General features: G+C 50.0%; 1 protein-coding gene across 1 annotated transcript in view; it reads left to right on the top strand.

The window, feature by feature from the left end:
• The window catches only part of LOC309545965 (piwi-like protein 1), a gene marked incomplete at both ends in the record, with an annotated part of 237,750 nt that overhangs the window by 191,757 nt on the left and 24,529 nt on the right, over positions 1 to 21,464 (top strand). The gene's annotated exons all lie outside the window — the stretch shown is intronic.

Here is a 21,464-nt window from a genome sequence, read left to right as displayed (position 1 = left end):
AGGTAGTTTTTCTCCAGTGTTTTTTACCTGTGAGATCTTCAAGCAAAAACGCCGGACTGGGCGACACTTGTGGTCACCGCAGCCGGCCTACGAGCGCGCGCAGACCATTGCATTGCGCTTGGTCGGCCGCGACACATTCAAGTAAGTATGCGGGGCCGGGCGACGGGCTGTATGTTGAGATCCAGTGGTCACCCCGGTTTCTGCCTACGAGCGCGTGCAGACCAGAGCTCCGCGCTGGGTCGGCCGCGACGGAGTCCCAGTGGAGGGACTGACCTTGCGAGTTAAAAGTCTCGCTTGGACGCCAGGAACCAGAGAGTCGAGGCGTCCGGAGTGGTCCACAACCCCCCACCCCGGTGGAGAGGGTATTGTGAAGAGAGGGTGCCTGTCGGTTTGGTATGGTGAGTAAACGTCCCCTTTTTTCTTTCCTCGTTTATGAGGCAGTATGAATTATGGGCCCCTCCATACATGGTCAGTATATATCTGACACTAAAAAGTCCCCCTTGTAAATACAGTATGTGTTTGTGGGAAGTGGACTTGGTTTGAGAGCTAACACTCTACCCAGCAGACTGTAATATTACAGCAGACATAGGAGGTATAATCCTACCTTATTTGTAGTGTATCTCCTGTAGATCAATATATCGCCACTTAGCAGAGATGCAGGTGGATGTGCTGGGAAAACGATTTCGGCGGTCCGCCGCCATTTTGCCGTAGACCAAGTGCATGTATGTCCTCAGTTCACGCCGGCCGCCATGTTTTTGGAGTCTTATGTCTCTTGTATGGGGGCGGCCATGTTTCATGAGCCCAGCTACCTCGTGGAGAGCTGGGAACGCCGGAAGGCGTACACAGGGGGCGGAGCCACGTCCTTCTACCCGGGAAAAAGCAACAGCTCCTTCCAGTCTGTAAAAGACAGACGCTGACTGCAGTTGGTTGGAAACTTCACTGCATCGGTTGGTGAGCCTTGGGGGTCCCTCTCTCTGTGGGGATCGAGAAGCAGGTACTCTGAGGGGCGCTATTGCGCTAGGGGGAGACACATAAAAAAAAATAGTTTTTTTGTTTTTTCTGGCAAAGGTGTCCTGAATTAACATGGACCCTGCCACTCATGTATCTCCTCCGGATCCCCTCGAGGGGTCTGCAGGATCCTCCAGCACCCCACTGACGATTGAATCTTTGTCAGCTATTATGGAAACTTTTGTGTCCCGGGTGGAAGTGGCTTGTCGGGGACAGGGCGCAAGAAAGCGACCCCCGCCTAACCCCTTATTATCTGAAACCTCGGGTTTCAGACTCTGAGCCTATTTCTGCAGTTGCAGGTACATCATCTGGGATTGGTGTCTCGGGTACTGTCTCTTCAGACAGTGAGGAGGATGTTTCGGCATCAGCCATAGCCAGAGAGGAAGCGTTGGTAAACGCACTCATTGTATCTGTTCAAGAAACCTTAAGATTACAGGGTATTCCGTCAGAAATAGCTGAAACTGAAATCCCTTTTGGGACTAAAAAACGCATCAAAGTGGCGAAGGTTTTTCCATTGCCCAAATGTTTTGGCAATCCAATCGAAGAAGAATGGCGTCTGCAAAAAAGGCACTTTTACTATTTCTAAACGCATTAACAGGCGTTATCCGTTTGAGGAAACCCTCATTAAGAAATGGACAGAACCACCTGTGGTGGATTCACCAATTGCTAGATTGAATAAAGCCATGGTTATTCCTCTAGAAGACGCTCCGTCTTTTAAAGATCCAGTGGATCGCAAGATAGAAGCTATGTCTCGCACCATGTTTTCCTTGATTGGATCAGCTTTCAGACCTATAATAGCAATTGGTCTGGTTTCGCAGGCTGTAACTGAATGGACCAAGTGGTTACGCCGGGACTTAGAAGAGGTCCATCAGGCGGTATCAGATTTGTTGGATCAAATGATACAGGGGTTACAAGTTTGTGTGTGATGCGGCGTTAGACGCCACTCCATTATTGGCGCGAGCATCAGTCTCAGCAGTGGTTCTCAGGCGTACACTGTGGCTAAAAGGTTGGTTAGCCGACCAAGGTTCCAAAAAAGCATTGGCTAATATCCCCTTTTTAGGAGAGCGCCTATTTGGAGCCAACTTAGATGAGATCATTAAGGATCTCACGGGTGGAAAGAGCACCTTTTTACCACAAAATTTTAAAGGTAAAGGAACTCGTCAAAGACGAGGGCCTTCTTTTTCTGCTCACAAGAGGTTTTTTCGTCCCGCGGGTGAAAAAATTAAGTCCTCCAAAGCTCCTTCAGGAGGTGTCAGGGGTCGTTGGTCGGGCAAGCAAAAGCCCGCCCCCTCCAGACCTGAAGATAAATCGTCCAAAGCCTGAAGGTGCGCCCCCACCCATAACTGGGGTGGGGGGACGTCTTCGCCGGTTCCCGGATCCATGGCTTTCCAGAATCCCGGGCAAGTGGGTTTGCGAAGTCATAAGGTCAGGGTACAAGATCGAGTTTCGATCTCTCCCACCGGCGCGATTCTTCCCTTCAAATATTCGACTATCCCCGGATCGTTTAGAAGATCTGCGGAGAGCAGTCACGGATTTACTACAACAAGGAGTGGTAGTCCACGTTCCTTGGACAGAACGTTTTCAAGGGTTTTATTCAAACCTATTTACAATACCCAGGAAAGAGGGCAAAGTGCGTCCAATTCTGGACTTAAGGGCACTCGATTCCTTTCTCAACATAAGGAAATTCAGAATGGAGTCCATTCGCACAGTAGCAGCCTTCCTGCATCCAGGGGATGTCCTAGCGTCCATAGACATCAAGGACGCATATCTTCACATTCCCATTTTCGCAGGACATCAGCGGTTTCTACGCTTTTCCGTAGAAGAGAACCACTATCAGTTTGTGGCGTTACCTTTCGGTCTCGCCACGGCTCCTCGAGTCTTCACGAAGGTGTTGGCCCCAATGTTGGCACTACTGCGCCAAAGAGGCATATCGATTCTTGGTTACCTAGACGATCTTCTGCTTCATGCAGAGTCTCCTCAAACCTTGCTACAAAACATAGAAATTACTATGATTTCTTTACAGGAATTCGGGTGGCTGGTGAACCAGCAAAAGTCATTTCTGGTTCCCACCCAGAGGCTCGAATATCTGGGTCTAATTCTAGACACAGTCAGGACAAGAGTTTTCCTTCCGGTAGGGAAACTCCGAAAGATTCAATCTGCAGTCCAGTTGTTACTATCCAACAGCTGGTCTTCCCTTCGGACTTGCATGAGGGTTCTGGGGTTGATGGTGGCTTCCTTCGAAGCAGTCCCATTTGCCCAGTCCCATACCCGAATTCTTCAGCAAGAGATTCTTCTCAGATGGAATTGGAATCCGGAATCCCTGGACAATCAGATCCGATTGAGCAAACAGACCAGAGAGTCTCTGGTCTGGTGGCTTCGGTCTCCGAGGCTCAGCCAGGGAAAGTCATTTCTGCCAATATATTGGACGATAGTGATCACGGATGCCAGTCTATCCGGATGGGGAGGAATTCTCGGTCAGTTATCTGTCCAGGGACTTTGGTCCCCGGAAGAATCCAGGTTACCGATAAATGTATTGGAACTGAGAGCGATCAGACTTTGTCTGATTCACTGGACCGAGCAGCTCCAGGGCAGCCCGGTTCGGATCCAGTCGGACAATGCCACGGCCGTGGCTTATGTCAATCACCAGGGGGGCACCAAGAGTGTCCGAGCGGCCAAAGAAGTGGCTTGCATTCTTCGCTGGGCGGAACGATTTGTTCCAGCTATCTCTGCGGTGTTCATTCCGGGGGTGGAGAATTGGCAGGCAGATTATCTCAGCCGTCAGACTCTGGATCAGGGGGAATGGTCCCTCCATCCAGTTTTCCACCAGTTGTGCCTACGGTGGGGCACCCCGGATGTGGATCTGTTGGCATCACGATTCAACAGGAAAGTACAGAGATTCGTGGCTCACTCCCGCGATCCTCTAGCAGAGACCGCAGACGCATTGATCGCCCCGTGGGGGCAATACCAGCTAATGTATGCCTCTCGCGTTACTGCCAAGACTTCTTCGCAGGATAGAGGAGGAAGGAATTCCAGTAATTCTGGTAGCTCCGGACTGGCCTCGTCGAGCTTGGTACGCCGACGTGGTCAGACTGGTGGCGGACGTCCCGTGGAGACTTCCTCTCAGGGAGGACCTACTGTCTCAGGGACCGATCTTCCATCCTGCTTTACGATCGCTGGCTTTAACGGCCTGGCTATTGAGTTGAGACCCAGGTGTTGAAGGACAAGGGATTGTCAGCTTCAGTTATTCCTACTCTAGTTGAAGCAAGGAAAGCGACTTCCAGAAAGACTTATCATCGTACATGGAAGTCTTACATTGCATGGTGTGAACCTCTGGGGTTCCGTCCACGGACTTATTCGGTTAGCCGAATATTAGCCTTTCTCAGCATTAGCTATCTTATTTCAGAAGCCTTTGGCTACTCATTCCTTGGTGCGGAATTTCATCCAGGGGGTGCGACATCTGGCTCCGCCAGTGCGCGCGCCGTTACCACCCTGGGATCTTAATTTAGTATTGTCGGTTCTTCAGAAACCTCCCTTTGAAGATATTAGGGAGATTCCTCTACCTACGTTGTCCCAGAAGGTGGCCTTCTTGGTGGCTATCACTTCTGCACGCAGGGTGTCAGAACTGGCTGCATTATCTTGTCGTTCCCCATATCTGGTGGTTCATAGAGATAAGGTGGTTCTTCGTCCGAATCCATCCTTCCTACCAAAAGTGGTTTCAGAATTTCATCTGAATGAAGAAATTGTATTACCTTCCCTGTGTCCTAAGCCCAGTCATCCTCGGGAGTTTGCTTTACACTCCTTGGATGTGGTCCGGGCGATCAGGGTATACTTGAAAACGACAGACTCGTTTCGCAAGACGGATTCACTTTTGTGATCCCGGATGGACCCAAAAAGGGGTTGCCTGCATCTGCCGCGACCATTTCCAAATGGATCAGACAGACGGTGGTACAGGCTTATTCTATTAAGGGTCGGGAGCCCCCGTTCCCTGTTAAGGCGCACTCCACTCGGGCACTTAGTGCGTCATGGGCCTTTCGCCATCAGGCGTCAGTGGTCCAGGTGTGCAAGGCGGCTACCTGGTCGTCGGTGCATACCTTTACAAAACATTATAAAGTTGATGTAATGGCATCGTCTGATGCCTCGTTTGGCCGCAAGGTTTTGCAGGCCGCCATTTGAGGAGACCAGTGGTCTACCTCGAGGGTTTTTTTCCGTTGGAAATTTTCATTTGAGTCTCATTCTTTGTTTATAATGAGCCTTTAAAAACTTCTAGTTTGGCACCGGTTGGGCCTTCTAGATTGGATTTTGATTTTGTCAATCCCACCCCTCATTTGTGGCACTGCTTCTGGATGTCCCAGCTCTTGAGAATCAAGAAGACTACGTCTGTCAATGAGCGATAGAGAAAAATGGATTTTTGTAAGATCTTACCGTAAAATCCTTTTCTCTTAGCTCATTGACAGACGTAGTACCCGCCCCTCTATCATTGAGTTGGGTTGGGTTAAATTCTCTGTTACTGCTTTAGAACAGAACTGATTCCCTGTAGCAGAGAGAGGGAGGATATACCCTCAGGGACTGCCCCTAAGGTGGAGCCAGAACGTTTTGTCTTTCTGCCTAGTCCTACTCCTGCGGAGACAACATAACCCAGCTCTTGAGAATCAAGAAGACTACGTCTGTCAATGAGCTTAAGAGAAAAGGATTTTACGGTAAGATCTTACAAAAATCCATTTTTTTTTACTTTTTGCGCTATAAACAAAGAATAACTATTTTTCACATTTTTTTTTATTTTAAATTTTTGGCCAATTTGTTTTCTGCTACCTATGTTTGGTAAAAAAAAAAAAAAATCACAAGCGTATTTTGATTGGTATGCGCAAAAGTTATTGCGTTTTACTAACTAAGGGAAAGATTTGTCATTTTTGGTGTTTTTTATTTTTTAACGAGTAATGGCGGCGATTTGCGTTTTTTTTTTTTTTTTTTTTTCGGGACTGTGACATTGCGGCGGACAGATCGGACCCTTGACTGACGTTTTTGACACTTATGGGGGTAGCAGGGACATTACTACAGTAATCGGTGCTATAAATATGCAGTGGTACTGTAAAAATGGCACTGGCAGGGAAGGGGTTAATTTTATTGGAGAGGGAGGGGTTAATGTATGCCTGGTGCTTACTGACGTGTGTGGGGGGAGGTGACTGAGTGACGCAGGGACAGATCGCAGGTTTAGCTATGCTGAACCCTGCAATCTGACCCTGTCTGTCACTTAGGAGATCCGCCTGCTTTTTTTACACAAGCGGGCGGATCCCCAGACTCGATTCCCCGACGATCGGGGAAGAGCAGCGGCGATCGCTGCCGCTCCTCCCCTGGCCCGACTCCTGCTGTGACTGAATACAACGGGGGCGCGCATCCCACAAGGGGAGGAGTCCAGCGACGTAGGTCTACGTCGCTGGACGGGAACGAGCCACTTTGCCGCAGTACGGTCAACGTGACCGGTTGGCAAATGGTTAAGCAATAGACTGCATGGGTGGACAACAAATATGCTTTCTTTTTATATGGAAAGTAAGCAAAACTTAGACAAGAGTGGCTGAGGATATGGTAGATTTGAACTTTGCTAAAATTGACACCATTCCCCACAAATGGCTAATGTGTAAGTTGATGTGTTAGGAAATTAAGATTACAGGCTTAGAAAATTTAGCTTGTAAATGGATAGAAAACTGACTAAAAGACCGTATTCAGGGAGACGTAATTAATGACTCAGATTGGTCTAAGGTTATGGTGTACCCAAAGGTTCAGTGTTGGTACCCGTCCTTTTTAACACATTTATAATTCAAAGTCCCATTTCTGTGTTTGCAGGTGACGCCAAGTAGTAGTGGAATAACGTCGTCCTCCTAGGGTGTCTCCAACTCTCATATGCTTAGATTAGACCTCCAATAAATGGATTTTGTTCCCAATTTGGCTTTAAGGCCTTACCCCATTATAACTTTAAAAAATGCAGCCCTTTCAAAGACTTACTGCTCACACTTGGGTGACATGCTGTGGAAATGTTTTCTTATGATTTCCATGCATACTTCTATATTGCTGTATGGCTCAGCGCCATTTACAACTAAAAACATGTTGCCACCTTCTTTAACTGTAATTCTTCAAAATTTTACCCAAATAAACATACTGAAAGAGTAGGGAAAAAAAGGGCAGCTCTTCCTGCAAAAACAAACCACCCTATATTATGTCCCCCATGCCTTTGCTTAGGCATCAACACTGCAGATTTGAATTTGCATTTCTGTGTGTGACCAAATGCCAGCAACATCGGTCCCCTGTTTAAATGTGGAACTCCTGGCAAGCAGCTACACGCGCATTTAAAATACACGTTTTTACCTTCCAAAGCAGGGCCGGTCCTACCATGGGTCCCAGGCAGAACTTTTAAAGGAGTAGTTAAAGACCCAAGATTTTTATTTTTATTTTTTCCCAGCAGTTTTGTGTGTCATCAGTTTGCGGCGCTTTACAGGCGCCGTTTCCCTATCATACTGCCGCCCGTAGTGCAAACTGATGAGCATGAGTAGGCGGAGCGTCTCCTCTGGGGTACATCCCTGGCGTGATTATGGTGTGCACAATGACCTCAGACATTAGCGCACTCCATCTCGCGCAGGGCAGGCTGGATCTTCTAGGGCGGTGGCCACTGCAGACACAGGAGTGAGAGGAGGTCTGGGGACAGACAGTGGGTGTTTGGTGGACCGGTCCGTTGGTGAATTATGGAAGATGACAGTATGCCCCCGTTCACATAGAGGCGACCTGTGAGGCGACCTGGTCGCCTCACAGGTCGCCTTCCATAGGGAAGCTGCGGACCCGTTCTAATAGGAGCGACACAAGTCGCTCTGACTTAGAAAAAGGGTCCGGAGCTTCTTTGGGCGACCAGGAGGCGACCGCCATAGACTTCAATGTTATGAAGTCCGTGGCGGCCGCTCCGAGGTCGCGGCGCGCTGCTCGCACCGCAATCTCGGAGGTCGCCACCCGAAGTCGGATCGCCCCTATGTGAACAGGGGCTTAGTATAATGTTTACATTTTTATTTTAATAATATTCGTTTTTTTTTCTTTGTCCCTATACACCACAACAGTTCTTAACCCTCCACAAAACAGCACCTTAACCCCCCATTACCACAAAGCAGCCCCCCCACACACACTGCCCTTTAAAAATGTTGCATATAGACAAGGTTCTGTTGCTTGTAAATCTGACTATCTGATAAATGTATTTTTAGTTTTAATTATCATAATATGAAATAATGGATGTGGGAGCCTTTTGGTGGGCGTGATTTTTTTTTTGTGCTGGGGCAGCATTTCATTCTTGGACCCAGGCAGCACAATGTCTTGGGCCAGCCCTATGCCAAAGGATTTATAATTCTGATCTTCACACACACACGTACATTTTCTACGTTCAGAAATAATTTTTTAAAGTGTTACGTAACCCAAGGACCCTGTACACAGAACATGAAAATGCAAATATTTTAGTAAATATAAACTGCTAAATACCTTTTCCTATAAGCAGTATGTAGCAGTTTTGTGACTTTGATCAGTGTCTGGTTGAAGCTTGTAGGAGAAGTTTTCGTCTCCTCTGATTGTAATATGAGGCTGCAGGACTCCTGACCCTCTGTCTGGACAGTGCTGATTGGCCCTGTGCTGATCACATGCACTCTTCCAAGAAAAATAAAAAAACTCTCTATCAATACACACCAAACTGAGCATGAGCAGAGTGGCTTTAAAGACTTATCAGAATATTGATTGGGGACAGTGGAACAAGGGGAGGATCAGAGAAGACAGGATCAAACAGCATTTTCTCTTACGTCCTCCGATAGTCGCCGCCTCCTCTGTCATCACTATTGGGTATTGACTTCCGCTCCGCAGGAGTAGCTAGGCATAAGACTTAGTCAAAAGAACAAAAGCATTTGCATAGACACACCCATGGGGGCTGTCCCACTGGTCAATACCCCCCTGCAGTGATCACTCCCAACTCAGTTTGTTTCTGCCTAGCGTCAGGAGTAGTTAGGCTTTCCCTGTGCTAGGGCTACAGTCTCAGCCTTTCTAATCTTTTTTTATTTGATTTTCTTTTAACCGCTTGCCGACCGCCGCAAGTAGATATACTGCGGCGGTCAGCCCCTCACAGGCAAAGTGACGTGTATATATACGTCACTAGCCTGTGAGGCTCTGGGGAGCGAGCGCGCGGCGCACTCCCGCGCTGTCACGAACCCCCCCCCCCCCTCGCACGTGTGACCAGCGGACCCGATGTCCGCCGCTCACTCTGCGATCGTCGGGGGAGAGGGAGAAAGTCAGGCAGCTTGTGTAAACAAGCTGCCTGTCATTCTCCCCTGTGTAGAAACACTGATCATACGGTTCTACTATGTAGGACCGTTGATCAGTGTTCCTACAGCTCAAGCCACAGCCAATCACAGTTAGAATCACTCCCCTAGGGACACATACAGCCCCTCCCTCTCAAATAAAGTTATCCCCTTCACTGCCAGTGTATTTTTACAGTAACAGTGCATATATATAGCACTGATTACTGTAGAAATGTCACTGGTAACCCCAAAAATGTCAGTCAAGGGTCCGATCTGTCCGCCCCAATGTCGCAGCACCGCAAAAAAAAAATCGCAGATCGCCGCCATTACGCGTTGGAAAAAAAAAAACAACAAAAATCTTTCCCTTTGTTAGTAAATGCGATAATCTTTTGCGCAAACCAATCAAAATACGCTTTTTGCGATTTTTTTTTTTTTTTTTCTTTTTTTTTTTTTACCAAACATATGTAGCCTAAAACAAATTGGCCGAAAATGTTAAAAAATTTAGATTTTTACTTTTTTAGGGGGGGGGGGGGGGGGGGAGAGAATTTCATATAAAAATATTATTTTTGCAAAATTGACGCTCTTTTTTTGTTTATAGTGCGTGATTAAAAAATCGCACAGTTGATCAAATACCACAAAAGAAAGCTCTGTTTGTGGGGTAAAAAAGGACGTCAAATTTGTTTAGGTACAGCGTTGCACGACCGCGCAATTGTCCGTTTAAAGTCACGTAGTGCCGAATCGCAAAATACCCCCTGGTCTTTTAGCAGCCAAATCCTCCGGGGCCTAAGTGGTTAAAAATGTCAGTTTTTTTCTTGTTATACTAGCTGTTTCTTTTGTCAGCTTTAATTTTAGTCGATTGTTCGGATGAAGATGGATTCATGCGGAGCTGGGAATCGGACTGACCGCCCTGGTTCTCCAGGGCAGAGGGTCAGAGGGACCCCCAGCCCGCCATCGAGCATTCAGCCGTGGTTCGTCCTGGCATTATGCACGACCCATCCCTGCTCTCAGCAGGGATGCAGCTGTGAGGTGGCTACCTCACTGGACTCATCTGCGATACTGCAGTGTAATGTCCTTGGCTAACTGCATTCCCTGTCAGATGAGGACAGCGGCTTTCCGTTCTGAGAGGCACCCCACGCCATCTGGTACAGGTAAGTACTTCTGTGTGGGGCCTCTGTCTGGGGTGGCAGTCCTGTGATGCTGTATGTCCCCCATGTCTGTGCCAGTGTGGGGCTCCCTGTTGCGATCCCTGCTGGGATCTTTTTTAGTACATGCGCTGCGGTGCTGTATGTTTGGGGGGCCCCTTTCCCTGTGTCACTTCGGTGTGTTTTCTGGGGGTGCAGACGATGTGTGTGGCGGCCGAAGCGGGGAAAAACCACGCGGCCCGCCATCTTTAATATGGGCAAGCATGTCTGACTTCACTGTGGGCTACTTTACATGCTGTTTTGGCGCCATCTTGCGTGTGGCAGAACAATCGTTCCGAGCACATGTTCGGCGGCCGTTTTGCCGAAGCCTCCCATTCAGTTCTATGGGCAGCCATTTTCCCTGGGTTATTGCAGCTATAGTTCAGCCTCTCATGACCTCACTTCCTTTTCCTCTGAAGCAGCGATCGGTGTGGTAACACTCTGTGGGGCTCTGCAGACTGTCTCTCCATAACCTGTTTTGTCATTTCTGGCTCAGTTTCTTCTCCTTTTGGGGGTCTTTTGTCACTGTACATATAGCGGCGGGCTGCGCACTCCGCAGCGGTTTTAAAGGGCCAGTACCTTTTTATTGCACTGTTGTTTTCTACTTTGGGCGATGGAATCTCAGGACAGCAAATTCCCTACAGATCTGGTGGGGGACCCCAGTCCTGCTGTGGCCCTTGTTATGCCTGATTTAGCCGCTGTAGTGGCGTCTTTAGTGTCCAAAATGGAGGTGCTGTTGGCTGAACGTGCTGCTAGGAAAAGGCCCAGATTATCTATCTCCTCTGATTCAGATGGTGATGTGGCTGCTACGGCGGGCGTGCCCTTTTCAGGGTCTTGCTCATCCCTGGACCCTCTGGGGTCTGAGGCGGAGGTGGAGGGGGTTGATGCTTTTCCCCCTTGGTCACCGGAGGAAAGCGCAACTATGGATAAGTTGATTTCCTCTGTGAAAGAAATGCTACACTTGGAGGATGAGCCCAGTCCTCCGGGCATTGTGTCCTCTTTTGGTACACACAGGACCCGCAAGTCGGCACAGGTGTTTCCCTGCCCCGCTGAGTTTCATTACACTGTAACTGAACTGTGGCGCACTTTAAAACGTCCATTCATGGTACCTAGTCGGTTTAAGTTGCTTTACCCTTTGCACCGGCTACGGAATCGCGATGGTATGTGCCTCCACAGGTGTATCACACTGTGGCCGTGTTGAACAAGGCTACCTTGATTCCTACTGAGGAGACCCCAGTTTCTCTGTCGCTCATTGACAGACGTAGTCCTCTTTGATTCATATCAATTGGGTTATGCTGCCCTCTACAGGAGTAGGACTAGGCAGAAAGAAAACGTTCTGGCTCCACCTTAGGGGCAGTCCCAGAGGGTATATCCTCTCTCTCTCTGCTACAGGATGTCAGGTCCTTACTCCTGACTAGACAGAAAAAAACTAAGTTCCTTGCTGGGATCTTTGATCCTGGCAAGATTTTTTAGAAAATTTTTTTTTTAGGTAGCTTTTTCTCCAGTTTTCCTGTGAGATCTTCAAGCAAATCACGGCGGATCTGGGCGACGGGCTGGATGTTGAGATCCAGTGGTCACCCCGGTTCAGCCTACGAGCGCGTGCAGAACATAGCTCCGCGCTGGGTCGGCCGCGACATAGTCCCATGGACGGGGACTGACCCTGCAAGTTAAACGTCTCGCTTGGACGCCAAAAACCAGCAGAGTCACGGCGTCCGTATTGGTCGACAGCCCCCCACCTCGGTGGAGAGGGTACTGTGAAAAGAGGGTGCCCGTCAGTTCCGGTATGGTGAGTAGATGTTCCCCCTTCCCCCCTGTGGGGTTCTTTGGGATACGGGCCCCTCTGTATGGTCGGATCCTTTTCTGACATTAAGGTTCCCCCTCTAGCCTATGACATGTTCACATATCTCCCTGTGATAGTGTGATCTGGTTTGGGAGCGGACACTCCAGCAGCCTTGGTTTGGGAGCTGACACTCTAGCAGCCTTGGTTTGGGAGCTGACACTCCAGCAGGCTTGGTTTTGGAGCTAACACTCCAGCAGCCTTGGTTTCTTCAGAGATTTGATCCAAGGAGACCTGGTTCGATTTACTATAGTAAAATATAAGACATCCAGGGCAAAGGAGGTAATAGCAAGCACCTACCTTAGACTGAGGGCTATCGCCATGCTCCCGCAGGCCGCCATCAGCCTTTTCAGAGCCGTTCACAGGCCGCTGCACTGGAGGAGCCACGCTAGATCGGCAGTCCGCCGCCATTTTGTTGTAGACCGCATGTCTGCATTTTCTACATAGGCCGCCCGCAGGTCACGCAGGCCGCTATTTTTTCGTAGCCTGGCGTCTCCTGCATGGGGGCGGCCATGTTTCATGTGCCCAGCCGACCTCGAGGAGTAGCTGGGAGCGCCGGAAGGCGTACACAGGGGGCGGAGCCACTTCCTTTTACCCGGGAAACCTAGTACAGGACTTCCCAGGCTGCACAGGACAACGCTAACAGCAGTTTGATAGAAACTTCTCTGCATCAGGTGGTGAGTCCTTGGGGTCTCTCTCTCTCTCTCTCTGTGGGGGTCCAAAGCAGGTACGCTGAGGGGCGCTATTGCGCTGGGGGATTACACAAAAAAAAAAGGTATTTTTTATTTTTTCAAATTTTTCACTGGCAGAGTGTCCTGGATTAACATGGACCCTGCCACACATGTATCTCCACCTGATCCCCTCGAGGTGGCTGCAGGACCCTCCAGTTCCCCACTTACTATTGATGCATTGTCAGCGGTTTTGGAGTCTTTTGTATCCCGGGTGGAAGTGGCCTGTCAGGAACGGGGGGCAAGGAAGCGACCCCCGCCTACCCCCATTTCATCTGAAACTTCAGATTCAGAGTCGGAGCCTGTCATTGCAGGTGCAGGTACCTCATCTGGGGTTTGTGTCTCGGGTACTGTCTCTTCAGACAGTGAGGAGGATGTTTCGGCATCTATCATAGCCCGAGAGGAAGCGTTGGCGAACGCGCTAATTGTATCTGTCCGGGAAACCTTAGGACTACAGGTTACACCGTCGGAAGTAGCGGAGACTGAGATCCCTTTTAGTACTAATAAACGCACCAAAATGGCGAAGGTATTTCCCTTGCCCAAATGTTTCGGTAATGTAATTAAGGAAGAATGGAGTCATCCAAAACGAGCCCCTACTATTTCCAAACTCATTAACAGACGTTATCCGTTCGAGGAATCCCTCCTCAAGAAATGGACAGTACCATCTGTGGTGGATTCTCCAATTTCCAGATTAAACAAAGCTATGGTTATCCCATTTGGAGGATGCTCCGTCCTTTAAGGATCCAGTGGATCGTAAGGTGGAAGCTGTGTCTCGCGCCATCTTTTCCCTGATTGGGTCAGCTTTCAGACCAGTAATTGCTATTGGTCTGGTTTCACAAACTGTGACAGAATGGACCAAGTGGTTACGCCGGGACTTAGAGGGGAGAGATATTCCCCAGGCGATATCAGATCTGTTGGAACAGATGATACAAGGGAACAGATGATACAAGGGTTACAGTTTGTCTGTGACGCTGCTCTAGACGCCACTCCTTTATCGGGGCGAGCTTCAGTTTCAGCAGTGGTCCTCAGACGTACACTGTGGCTAAAATGTTGGTCAGCAGACCAAGGTTCCAAGAGAGCTTTGTCTAATCTCCCTTTTCAAGGTGAGCGCCTATTTGGGGCCAACTTAGATGAGATTATCAAGGATCTCACTGGAGGCAAGAGTACTTTCTTGCCACAAAGTACTGAGGGTAAAGGACCTTGTCAGAAACGGGGGCCTTCCTTTTCCGCTCATAAGAAGTTTTTTCGCCCCACGGGCGACAAAGCAAAGACCTCCAAAACTCCTTCAGGAGGTTTCAAGGGGCGCTGGTCGGGCAAACAAAGGTCCGGCTCTTCCAGACCTGAAGATAAGGCTACTAAAGCCTGAAGGTGCGCCCCCACCCATAGCTGGGGTGGGGGGACGTCTTCGCCGGTTTCCGGATCCATGGCTTTCCAGAATCCCGGACAAATGGGTTCGCGAAGTCATAAGGTCAGGTTACAAGATCGAGTTTCAATCTCTCCCACCGGTGCGATTCTTCCCTTCCAATATCTGACTATCCCCAGATAGCCTAGAAGCTCTGCGGGGGGCGGTTACGGATTTACTGCAACAAGGAGTGGTGGTCCACGTTCCTTGGACAGAGCGTTTTCAAGGGTTTTATTCAAACCTGTTCACAATACCCAGAAAGGAGGGCAAGGTGCGTCCAATCCTGGACTTAAGAGCACTCAATCTTTTTGTCAAGATACAAAAATTCAAGATGGAATCCATTTGCACAGTAGCAGCCTCCCTGCAGCAGGGGGATTTTCTAGCATCCATAGACATCAAGGATGCCTATCTTCACATTCCCATTTACGCAGGACATCAGCGTTTCCTGCGTTTTTCCGTAGAAGAGAACCATTATCAGTTTGCGGCGTTACCCTTTGGTCTCGCCTCGGCTCCCCAGGTCTTCACGACGGTGTTGGCCCCAGTGTTGGCACTGTTGCGACAACGAGGCATATCGATTCTAGGTTACCTAGACGATCTTCTGCTCCGTGCGGAGTCTCCGCTGACCTTGTTACAAAACTTAGAGATCACCATGATCTCTTTGCAAGTGTTCGGGTGACTGGTGAACCTGCAGAAGTCTTCTCTGGTTCTCACCAGGAGGCTCGAATATCTGGGTCTAATTCTAGACACATCCAGGGCAAAAGTATTCCTTCCGGCGGGGAAACTCCGGAAGATTCAGTCAACAATTCAGTTGTTACTATCTGACAACTGGCCTTGTCTTCGGACTTGCATGAGGGTCCTGGGTTTGATGGTGGCTTCCTTCGAAGCAGTACCATTTGCCCAGTCCCATACCCGAATCCTTCAAGAGGAGATTCTTCTCAAATGGAATCGGAATCCAAATTCCCTAGACAATCGGATCCGATTGAGCGAGCGGACCAGGGAGTCTCTGGTCTGGTGGCTTCGATCTCCGATGCTCAACCAGGGGAAGTCTTTTCTGCCAATATACTGGACGATTGTGACCACGGATGCCAGTCTATCCGGATGGGGAGGAATTCTCGGTCAATCATCTGCCCAGGGACTTTGGTCCCTGGAAGAATCCACGTTACCGATAAATGTATTGGAACTGAGAGCGATCAGACTTTGTTTGATTCACTGGACCGAGCAACTCCAGGGCAGCCTGGTTCGGATCCAGTCAGACAATGCCACAGCTGTGGCTTATGTCAATCATCAGGGGGGCACCAAGAGTGTCCTGGCGGCCAAGGAAGTGGCCAGCATTCTTCGTTGGGCGGAGCGGTTTGTTCCAGCTCTCTCCGCGGTGTTCATTCCGGGGGTGGAGAATTGGCAGGCAGATTATCACAGCCGTCAGACTCTGGATCAAGGGGAATGGTCCCTTCAACCAGACGTTTTTCACCAATTGTGCCTTCGTTGGGGCACCCCGGATGTGGATCTGTTGGCATCTCGGCTCAACAGGAAGGTGCGGAGGTTTGTAGCTCGCTCCCGCGATCCTCTAGCAGATGCCGCAGACGCGCTGGTTGCCCCGTGGGGGCAGTATCAGCTACTGTATGCCTTCCCTCCTCTCAGGTTGCTGCCGAAGCTTCTTCGCAGGATAGAGGTGGAGGGAATTCCAGTTATCCTGGTAGCTCCGGATTGGCCTCGTCGAGCCTGGTACGCCGACTTCGTCAGGTTGGTAGCGGAAGTCCCGTGGCGACTTCCTCCCAGGGAAGACCTGCTGTCTCAGGGACCAATCTTCCATCCTGCTTTACAATCGCTGGCTTTAACGGCCTGGCTATTGAAACCCAGGTGCTGAAGGACAAGTGGTTGTCAACTTCAGTTATTCCTACTCTAATTAAAGCTAGGAAAGCGACTTCAAGAAAGATTTATCATCGCACATGGAAGTCTTATATCGCGTGGTGCGAATCCCTTGGGTTCCCCCCACGTTCCTATTCGGTGACCCGAATATTGGCTTTTCTGCAACAGGGAGTTGAGCAGAAGCTGGCCTTGAGCACTATCAAGGGTCAGGTTTCAGCATTAGCAATCTTCTTTCAGAAGCCTTTAGCTACTCATTCCTTGGTGCGGAATTTCATCCAGGGGGTGCGACACCTGGCTCCGCCAGTGCGCGCGCCTTTACCGCCCTGGGATCTTAATTTAGTGCTGTCGGTTCTTCAGAAACCTCCCTTTGAAGATATTAGGGAGATTCCCTTGCTTGCTTTATCCCAGAAGGTGGCCTTCTTGGTGGCCATCAGCTGTCGGTTCTTCAGAAACCTCCCTTTGAAGATATTAGGGAGATTCCCTTGCTTGCTTTATCCCAGAAGGTGGCCTTCTTGGTGGCCATCACTTCTGCACGCAGGGTGTCAGAACTGGCCGCATTATCCTGTCGTTCCCCATATCTGGTGGTTCACAGGGATAAGGTGGTTCTTCGTCCGAATCCATCCTTCCTTCCTAAAGTGGTTTCAGAATTTCATCTGAATGAGGATATTGTATTACCTTCCCTGTGTCCTAAGCCCAGCCATCATCGGGAGTTTGCTTTACACTCCTTGGATGTGGTTTGGGCGATCAGGGTATACTTGAAAACGACGGACTCGTTTCGAAAGACGGATTCACTTTTTGTGATCCCGGATGGCCCTAAAAAGGGGTTGCCTGCATCTGCCACGACTATCTCCAAATGGATCAGACAGACGGTGGTACAGGCTTATTCTAATAAGGGTCGGGAGCCCCCGTTCCCTGTTAAGGCGCACTCCACTCGGGCGCTTAGTGCGTCATGGGCCTTTCGCCATCAGGCATCAGTGCTTCAGGTTTGCAAGGCGGCTACTTGGTCGTCAGTGCATACCTTTGCAAAGTTCTATAAAGTTGATGTGATGGCATCGTCAGATGCCTCTTTTGGCCGCAAGGTTTTGCAGGCCGCAATTTGAGGAGACCGGTGGTCTACCTCGAGGGTTTTTTTTTCCGTTTGAGTTTTAGTTGAGTCTCATCTCTTTTGTCTGATGAGCCTTTAAGCTTCTAGTTGGCACCGGTTGGGCCTTCTAGATTGGATTTTGATTTCCGTTAATCCCACCCCTCATTTGTGGCACTGCTTTGGGACGTGATATGAATCAAAGAGGACTACGTCTGTCAATGAGCGACAGAGAAAAATGGATTTTTGTAAGATCTTACCAAGCAGAAGTCCGGCAATGCCGGTTCGGCAGGTCAATCCACCTCTGCCTGAAGGGGTGCCCTCACCCGTTTCAGGGGTGGGGGACGTTTGCTCGGTTTCCTCCAACCTTGGCTGCTCCGAATTCCGGACAGGTGGGTTCAGGAAATCATTCGATCAGGGTACAAGATCGAATTCCTTTCCCGGCCGGCGTACAGATTTTTTCCCTCAAATCTTCATTTGACTCCAGGGCGTCTGCAGGACCTGCATCGAGTGGTGCAGGACCTTCTTACCCAGGGGGTAATTGTCCCGGTGCCTCATCGAGACAGGTTTCGGGGGTTTTATTCAAATCTGTTAACTGTGCCCAGAAAGGACGGCAAGGTACGTCCTATTCTGGACCTGAAAGCGCTGAGCCGTTTCGTGCGCGTTCGGAAGTTCCGTAAGGAATCTCTCCGTTCGGTGGTGGCCTCCCTGAGTTCAGGGGATCTCCTGGCCTCTATCGACCTGAAGGATGCGTATCCACACATCCCAATTTTCGAGGGTCACCAGAGGTACCTTTGGTTTGCTATTACGGAGGACCACTATCAGTTGGTGGCGTCACCTTTCGGTCTCGCTTCGGCTCCAAGGGTCTTTACCAAAGTGCTGGCGCCTGTTCTGGGCCTGCTACGGGAACAGGGCATTGCGGTCTTGGGGTATCTGGACGATCTCCTCCTAAGATCGAGTGTCAGCCAGGACCTACTGCGCGATCTGTCCACCACGGTACAGACGCTCCAGGAGTTCAGATGGACCATCAACGTACAGAAGTCGACCTTGTCTCCATCGGTTCGTCTTCCCTATCTGGTAATCATCCTGGACTCTGCTCCGGCAAAGGTGTTCTTGCCGGAGGACAAGCTCCGGACCTTGCAGGACTAGATCAGGTCCCTCAGGGACAAACCATCTTCATCACTCAGGACCTGTATGCAGTGCCTGGGGTTGATGGTATCGGCCTTCGAGGCGATACCCTTTGCTCAGTTTCACACACGATCTCTTCAAGCGGAGATCCTGGCCAGGTGGGACAGACTGCTTCAGTCCCTTGATCTGAGTGTCTCGTTGAGTCGCCGGACCAGAATGGATCTTCTGTGGTGGCTCCAGTCCCCGGCGGTGTCGGAAGGCAAGTCCTTCCGTCCGTTGCTATGGACAGTGATTACCACGGATGCCAGCCTGTCGGGGTGGGGTCCTGGGCAGGCAACCTGTCTGCCCAGGGCACTTGGTCGGGAGAGGAATCCTCCCTTCCGATCAATGTGTTGGAATTGAGAGCGATAAAGCTCTGTCTCTTCCAGTGGTCGGATCGTCTTCGGGGCCGTCCTGTTCAAGTACAGACGGACAATGCTACTGCGGTGGCTTGCATCAACCACCAAGGGGGCACCAGGAGTGCCCGGGCGGCCCGGGAGGTGACCGACATTCTGTCTTGGGCCGAGACTCATGTCCCGGCGATTTCAGAAGTTCACATTCCGGGTGTGGAGAATTGGCAGGCCGACCTATCTGAGCTGCCAGACCCTGGACCAGGGGGAATGGTCCCTGCACCCGGAGGTCTTCCAGATGCTGTGTGCGAAGTGGGGATCCCCGGACGTGGATCTGTTCGCGTCTCGGCTAAACCACAAGGTGGAAAGGTTCGTGGCAAGAACACGCGATCTTCTGGCAGACGCCTCGGATGCGTTAGTGGCCCCTTGGCATCAGTATCGTCTGATGTATGCCTTTCCTCCGATTCAGTTGTTGTCCAGGTTCCTTCGCAGGTTAGCCTCGGAACCACACTTGGTGATTCTGGTAGCGCCGGACTGGCCACCCCGGTCCTGGTAGGCCGACGTTGTTCACCTGGCGGTGGCGCCTCCTTGGCGGCTGCCACTGCAGGAAGATCTACTGTCTCAGGGACCGATCTTCCATCCTGCTTTACAGTCGCTGGCTTTAACAGCCTGACTGTTGAGACCCAGGGCCTAAGAGACAGGGGTCTTGCCCCTGAGGTCATTCCTACTCTAATTAAGGCTAGGAAAACCTCATCCGGTAAAATCTATTACCGTACCTGGAAGGCTTATTTCGCCTGGTGTGAGTCCAGGGGGTTCTCCCCTCGCTCGTACTCTGTGTCGAGAGTGTTGGCTTTCCTCCAGACTGGTGTGGACCTGGCGCTGGCCACGATAAAGGGCCCAGGTGTCTGCACTGGCTATTCTTTTCCAACGCCCTGTGGCGTCTCATTCCTTGATTCGCACCTTAATTCAAGGTGTGCGACATTTGGCTCCTAGGAGGGAGCCTTTACCTCCATGGGACTTGAACTTGGTTCTGTCCGTGTTACAGCGTGCTCCCTTTGAAAACATCCGGGAGATATCGTTGCCTCTGCTGTCTAAGAAGGTTGCCTTTTTGGTGGCGATCACTTCGGCTCGCAGATTGTCGGAGCTGGCGGCGTTGTCTTGGCGCTCTCCCTACTTGGTGATCCACAAGGATAAGGTGGTCTTGCGACCTCATTCGTCTTTTCTTCTTCCTAAGGTGGTCTCTGAGTTCCACCTTAATGAGGACATTGTCCTGCCTTCGCTTTGTACGAAGCCTAAGCATCCTAAGGAGGTTGCATTGCATTCCTTGGATGTTGTCAGGGCGATCAGGGTTTACCTGTCATCTACAGAGTCCTTTCGGAAGATGGATTCCCTCTTTGTCCTTCCTGAGGGACCTCGGAAGGGCTTGGCTGCGTCTGCAGCGACCATTGCCAAATGGATCAGACAGACCATTGAACAGGCCTATGCTTTGAAGGAACAGGTTCCACCCTTCCCTGTTGAGGCGCACTCTACCAGATCTTTGAGTGCGTCCTGGGCCTATTGGCATCGTGCCTCGGTGGCCCAGGTGTGCAAGGCTGCAACTTGGTCGTCGGTGCACACCTTTTCCAAATTCTATAAGGTGGATGTTTTGGCATCAGCTGATGCCTCCTTTGGCCGCAAAGTTCTCAGTGCGGCTGTGCCATTAAGGACCCTTGTGTTTTTTTGTGGGTCCCTGGCTGTTGGGTTGTTATCCCCTGGGTTATTTGCTTTCCTGGGCTGTTGCTCCTGTTGAACCTTGTTTTCTGTTGCCCAGATGGTCCTCTTACTGTTTGTGTAAGGTTCCTTTCTCTGATGTGGGTACTGCGTTGCCTTTTCTACGGTTGCGTCTCCCACCCCTCATGTCTACACTGCTTTGGGACATCCCAATAGTGATGACTTAGAGGAGGCGGCGACTGTCGGAGGACGTAATAAAACTGAATTTTTGTAAAATCTTACCTATAAAATTCCTTTCTCTGAGTCCTCCGACAGTTCCTGCCCCCGCCCTTCTTTTGGGGTTTTCTTGTACACTTACTGCTATGCTACCAAACTGAGTTGGGAGTGATCACTGCAGGGGGGTATTGACCATTGGGACAGCCCCCATGGGTGTGTCTATGCAAATGATTTTGTTCTTTTGACTAAGTCTAATGCCTAGCTTATCCTGCGGAGCAGAAGTCAATACCCAATAGTGATGACTTGGAGGAGGCGGCGACTGTCGGAGGACTCAGAGAAAGGAATTTTACAAAAATTCAGTTTTTACACACTGCGCAGGATTATCCCCTTAGGTTCCACCGTGAGTATACCAAGCATGCTTTTCTGCAGACAGACTGATTTTACTAGTGTGGGTTTAATAACACTTTAATGTTACTTCTGTATGTCAGCTTCCTTTATGAATAATGAATCTGCACCACTGACCCGAGGAAGCCACAGATCTTACTAAGTGGCAGACCTTTTTTCAATTTTATGGCAACAAATCAGAAAACACATTTGTTGTTAGCCGTT

The sequence above is a fragment of the Pelophylax lessonae genome (genome assembly GCF_965119305.1).
Source record: "Pelophylax lessonae genome assembly, chromosome: 2".
Taxonomy (NCBI): domain Eukaryota; kingdom Metazoa; phylum Chordata; class Amphibia; order Anura; family Ranidae; genus Pelophylax; species Pelophylax lessonae.
This window is presented reverse-complemented; position numbering and strand designations above follow the sequence as displayed.